Genomic DNA, 6,000 nt, shown 5'->3' with positions numbered 1-6,000 from the left:
GTATTGCTGAAAGCATTATTAAAAGAGAGAGAGAAGAAAACAAGAAGAAACCAGAACATACAATAAAACGATAGAAAACTTAATATACACCATAATTCGATTCGAAGTATAGGAAGAAATAGGAAGAAGAAGAAGAAAAAAAGCTAGAAAAGAGCTAGAAGATAAAAACAAAATCATTAACAAAAAAAAAACTGCAGTTTTCATCGAATAAGATAAAACAGTGGGGGTTAGTAAGATAGTGAAGAAGAGGAAGAAGATAGTTTGAAACAATCTGGTTAAACACGTTTTTAAAACATTTCCGTTTTACACGCCTCAAAAATCAAATTAGCAATGCGTTCTCCTTACACGAACACGCACACAACGAAACGATATTTGAACCACTGATGAAGCGTTTTTTTTGTTTTTAGTGAAATACTTGTGACATTGTGACAGCGGCGATAGGAAAACACACAGAGACACTGAAAGGTAAAACAACAGTATCTAGCACAGATACAAACGCAAACTAATAATACACTAATAACAAAATACCCAGTACTGCAAGGCAAACGAGAATCTCTTGTCAAGAACAACAACAACAACAACAAAACACACACACACAGAAAGGTGAGAAAATTAGGGAGGGATAAACTACTACCACTTTAACAATGATATAAAAGTTCACGTCCTATTGGAGCAACGATAGCTAAGAGAGAGAGAGAGAGCGAGTAGAAACAGAGCAGAGGAGAGTAAAACAACAACAGAAGTATAGTTTATATGTTCTATATACCTTGTACATTTAGATTACGATTAGTGCGACCTATTATTGATCTAACTAGTAAGGAATGTTTAACAACAACATCAACATACAACAACAAAAAAAAAAAAAACAAAAAAAGTACACCACAAACAAATTTGCAAAAATGGAAAAAATGGACAGTGCAACGATCGTTTCGTTGCCCGAACGATTCGATCGTGTAAAGTCGTAAAACGTGGCAAAAACGTATCGAACAAGAAGCGCGTGAAAGCGTTACGATTGTAACGCCTGCTGGTATGGTGATCTCTTACACATCCCCGCAACAACAAAAGCCTCCCGAATAGCATTCATCTCCCTGGAAATTGTACTCTCATCGTTTTTTGATTTTATTTTCTCTTCCATTTGGAGTTCTTTGACGTGTTTTGTTGTTTTGTTTTTTTGTTTAAGTAATCTCAATAAATTCTTCGAACGCTACTACTTTCCGATAAGATTTTCGTACATAGCGTAACACACAAATGCGTACTACAAGTTGTGTGGTTAAAAATCAAAAGTATTCCTATGACAAAAAGTTTTTGTAGTCGTTAAGTATTTTGTATTTTTATTTCCGTTTTTTTTTCTCTCTCTCTCTCGCAAGTCTCTTTATCACTTTCCTCGATAGGGTTTGTTATTGTTTCTATAATAGATCTTTCTTTATTTTACATATTCCGGAGGTTAAGTTAAACCTTCGTAAAAGGTAGCGAACTTCTTTATTACCTTGTTTTTGTTTGACCCCTCTGTTATTATGTGAATGATTCGCGTTACGAATAAAGCTGTGACAACAACAGAAAACATTCAAACTACTATTTCTCGAACGAACATGTAGGAAGGAATAATAATAAAACCCGTGCATGTCGATGCACCCACTACTGAACCACTACTCAAAGTTTGTGAACCAAATTGTTGTTTTTTTTCTCTCTCTATCCCTCTCTCTATTAAGCAAAAATTGTAGAACAGTGCACTAAACACAAAATAAGTGTGAATGGCTCTGCTGGCGCAGGTTAGGGACAAGTTGAGTTGGCAAAGGTGTGCTGATCCTATGCAAATAATAATGGCAAGAGTGGCAAGAAAAACGAAGGAAAGAAAGAAATAAGTAAATTCAATAATAAAATTTAAACAAACAAAACGATATCCACACGTTTAGGCATCGCTGAAAGCAATGCTTCTATTTTTTTTTGTTGCTGTTTCCTCCTTGCAGGTGGTGTGGGACACTTTCTTGTTTATCAATTTATCAGCTCTTTACGCTCTTTTCATTTTAATCTTTTTGCTCCATAAAAGCTTTTTCCTCTTTTTGTTTAATTTTTTTTACTCACCTGCCTTTGTTTCCTTTTTTCTTATTTTCTGCTAGCATGTTTTCGTTACATTTCTGTTCGACTTTATTCCCCCTTTGCTGTCCTGTTTTCGTTCTGTTTAAATCATTTTCTGCTTTGAAAGAAACCAAATCGCTTTGCGCCTTGCTTTTGCAGAAGCAACATCAATGAAGCAGAAGAAAAAACATCAGTAAAGTGCGCGCTTGTTCGCCGAGTTCCGAAACGATTGTGCAAAATTCTCCCAACATCATTGCTACAGCCCCAAAACACGCCCTTGCAGCTTGCAGGGTTTGTCCGCTTCTTTCTCGCTTTAGTTTGCACATCGCATGGCAGCGTTTTATTATTTCCCAGCCAAAGCTACCAACGCAATATGATGTGTGTGCATGTGTGAGTGCGGGAATGGGCATCGTGTGCGTCAATGTGCGCACCCGGTGCAACAAAGTGCGAGCGATGAAAGTGATCGAGTGCTGAGTGAGAAACAAAACAAAGAAATGGGCGAGTAATAAGCGCACTTCGAATTGGAATCAAATATGATTTGTCTGAAGACTGATTGAAGGAGAATTTTATGAAAATTGCTCCGGAACTAAAACAAAAAAAAAACGCAAGAAATCGAAAAACAATACCAGGAAGTAGGAGAAACAGAGCGACAGAGGGAAAAGCGACAAGCAACGGTGCGGAGAAGCTGGACGACTAATGGTGATAATTTAGTATTTGTTCTTTGTCTAGGCGAAATTTAACCGACGTGACGCACCACCATTGGATAGTAAAGCACTTACGCGTTCGAGTGTGACATATCTTTCGGCAAAGCAGATTAAGTAGAACAACAACAACCAAAAAAAAAACATATATCGAAACACAAGCGAAACAAGGCGAGAGACGCGCAAAACGAATGAGATGAACCTTTTGGCACGTTTTAAACGTGAAATGAGTATTTATTTTGTTTCTAGGTTTTTTCTCTCAGTTTTTATATTTTAGTTTGTTCAAACATTTAATTATTCCATTATTTTCTCCGTTTCATCGTTAAAACCCTCATACTTCCTACACAAATAAAAATCCCTCTTCCCGATCGCGAAACGAAAAATCACACAAGTGTCCCCCAGAAAATCAATGCTGTTTGAAGCGCAGTGGCGTTGGCAAATTCCATCATTAAAATGAAATTACCGCAAACGGAAGCGCACCTAAGCGGGAAAGAGTAAAGTGTGAAAACAAAAAAGGGCAAACATATTTTTAGATAGCTAGGAGATACATTTTTATTATTACTACCAATTTCACTAAAGCGCATGCAACAAAACACACAAGTTACAATACCGTGAACCGACGCCGTGCGAACACGAAGGTGGAAGTGGAAAGGAAGGGGGGGGGGGGGGGTAAACATAACCTGAATTACTAAAAACAAATAAAAACCCCTCACAAACCCTGTCTGGGAAGGTTAAGGTAAAACTCTGTAGCAGAATGAGACACTTATATTTTAAGAAAATAATAACATTGATAAAAGATAAGAGCCCCGATGGAGTGCGGGGTAATATTCCCTCCCCTGCGAGTGAAGGACTTACACACATACACCCAAACACACCCTTATTGTTACCCCGCGTAAGGAATATTATTCTAACTTATACACACGAACAAACTCACGCGTGAGAAATTCGAGGAAAAAAAATTGAAAAAAAAAACGAACACACATTTAAACACAGGCACACACAAATACACTAACAACAACACAACACACAAGCACACACACACACACACAAAACATGTTAAGATATATTAAAGTAATGAATCATAAGACACAGAGCAAGGAATTACACACCACTTACGCGATCACACTCAACGAGAACCAAAACAAAACAAAATACAAACAAACAAACTAAAAATGAAATAAAAAAAACAGTTGCAAAATAAAGATATTTAAAAAATAACAATAAAAGTAGTTTCAGTTTTTCTTCTGTTTTCTATTGAGTTTTGTGGTTGTGTATGGATCTTGTCCCTTTTTTGTAACTTGTTGTCAATCAGACTCCTCTCAAAAACTACTCTCCAGTAAAGATGTTTTTGAGTTTAATAATAAAAAAAATCATCGCTCAAACCCACTTCTTTACACTTTGCTATCATCCCAAATCCACCACGAACACGAATAAGCAGCAAATACTGTGATATATTTAAAGTGAATTAAAATAAATAATAAACAAAACAAAAAAAAAACAGTGCAAAACCACACCGACACACACTTTAAGCAACTAACAAATCCGTACCATTCACTACAATGTAGAGTGTAGCGAGATGACCGATGAGTTTAGTGTTTGCTTGTATGCGTTTTTTCTATTGCAGTGATTGTATTTATATATTTTTACAATTTTACTTAAAAAGGACTCTGCAATCGTTCTCTTATCAATTTTTTTGAAGACTTTCATGGTAGTTTGAAGTGTTTTTTTGAATTCTTACACTTGCACATGAAATCAATTTCAATTTGTTGACACATGACAAGGTTACTCAACAAATACGCACACATACCCTCAAAACAACGACAACACACACACACTAATACATAACTTTCCTGACAATTTCCAACGTGTGCAACGATAGTAAGATCCCTCCGCACTACTGGAACATTCACTTAAAGGTACAGCCGTATTATGAAGGAGCGTAGTGAAACTTACCGAATCAACCGAATATTCTAATCGATAAACTAACATGAAGGAAGGAGATGCAAACGGGAGGGCCGTGTTGCCGTCCCTCTCCTGCAGTAGCGTTTAAACTATGTGGTAAGATTTTTAGTAATTGCCGTTTACTATCAAACTCTTTACATACAGACACACACACACACACTCACTGAATCCATTGGATTAACGTAAATTGCCCGTGGGTTTAATGTGGGTTGAATGTAGGTTTAAAAAGTGTGTATGTGTGCACACTGACAACAATAAAATAATACTCACACAAACAGGCCGACACAGAGAGTTGCAGCAGGCACGTTCACAAGTGAAGAAAAACTTTATAAAACAGCAGTGGTGTAACCGAAATAACCTATGTAATAAATATATTACGATACAACTACAAAAAAAAATCATAACAATTGAAATGGCGTGTGAAGTGATGAATTGAACACGAGTGGGAAGATGCAAATATCTCACACAACAGAAGAATAATAGTAAAAAAACAAAGGAAACAAAAAACGAAGGTAAAAATCAACGCATTAGAAGATTGAGTGTTCAAAATACTACAACGAAAGTGTGAACTAATGAAGGAAAGAGAGCAAAAGAGGCAAAAAAGAAACGTTCGTTAAAAGAAGTAAGAGAATGTTAAAAGAAGTAAGAGAAAGAGAGTGTACGGACACACAAACGAAAGAGACAAATCGAGAAACAAAAAGCACACGGGAAGAAAATCAGTTAATCTCCAGCTCCAGCAGTGCAACACACCAGCTCCCTCTGCGAAATAGAACGCAAAAAGTGCAGTGGGGAAGCAAGCAGATGGCTGGTAAAGAGTAAAAAAAAAATCCAGTACACGTGTGCATTCATCACTTTGTCTGTGATAGTTATAAAAGAATTTTTTTAAACCCGTACTAGTTCAAGTATATGGTAATGTAGAGGGCATGTGTGCCGATTCGCATTCCGCACTACTTCACAACTATTTCGAGAAGCTAAATGAGAAGAGGGGCAAAGTTCACTACCACACTAACGCAAAGACATTGAAAGAGATGTCAAAGAAAGAAAAAAAACATCTAACACACAAGTAAATAAGAGAAAGAAAAAACAAAACAAAAGAAATTAATTTTTCAAACAAAAAAGCAAAATCGAAATTGAAAGTAAAAACGAAGTGAAATGAAAAACACCTACCAATACAAAATGTCCAAAAAAGTAAAGTGACCCCAAAAAAGGCAAAAAACCACCGCTAATGAGTGATGATGAAAATGGGAAAGCCCGCAAAACT

The sequence above is a fragment of the Anopheles coluzzii genome, chromosome 3, assembly GCF_943734685.1.
Source record: "Anopheles coluzzii chromosome 3, AcolN3, whole genome shotgun sequence".
NCBI lineage: Eukaryota > Metazoa > Arthropoda > Insecta > Diptera > Culicidae > Anopheles > Anopheles coluzzii.
The sequence above is the reverse complement of the archived record's forward strand: the minus strand, read 5'-3'. Positions refer to the sequence as shown.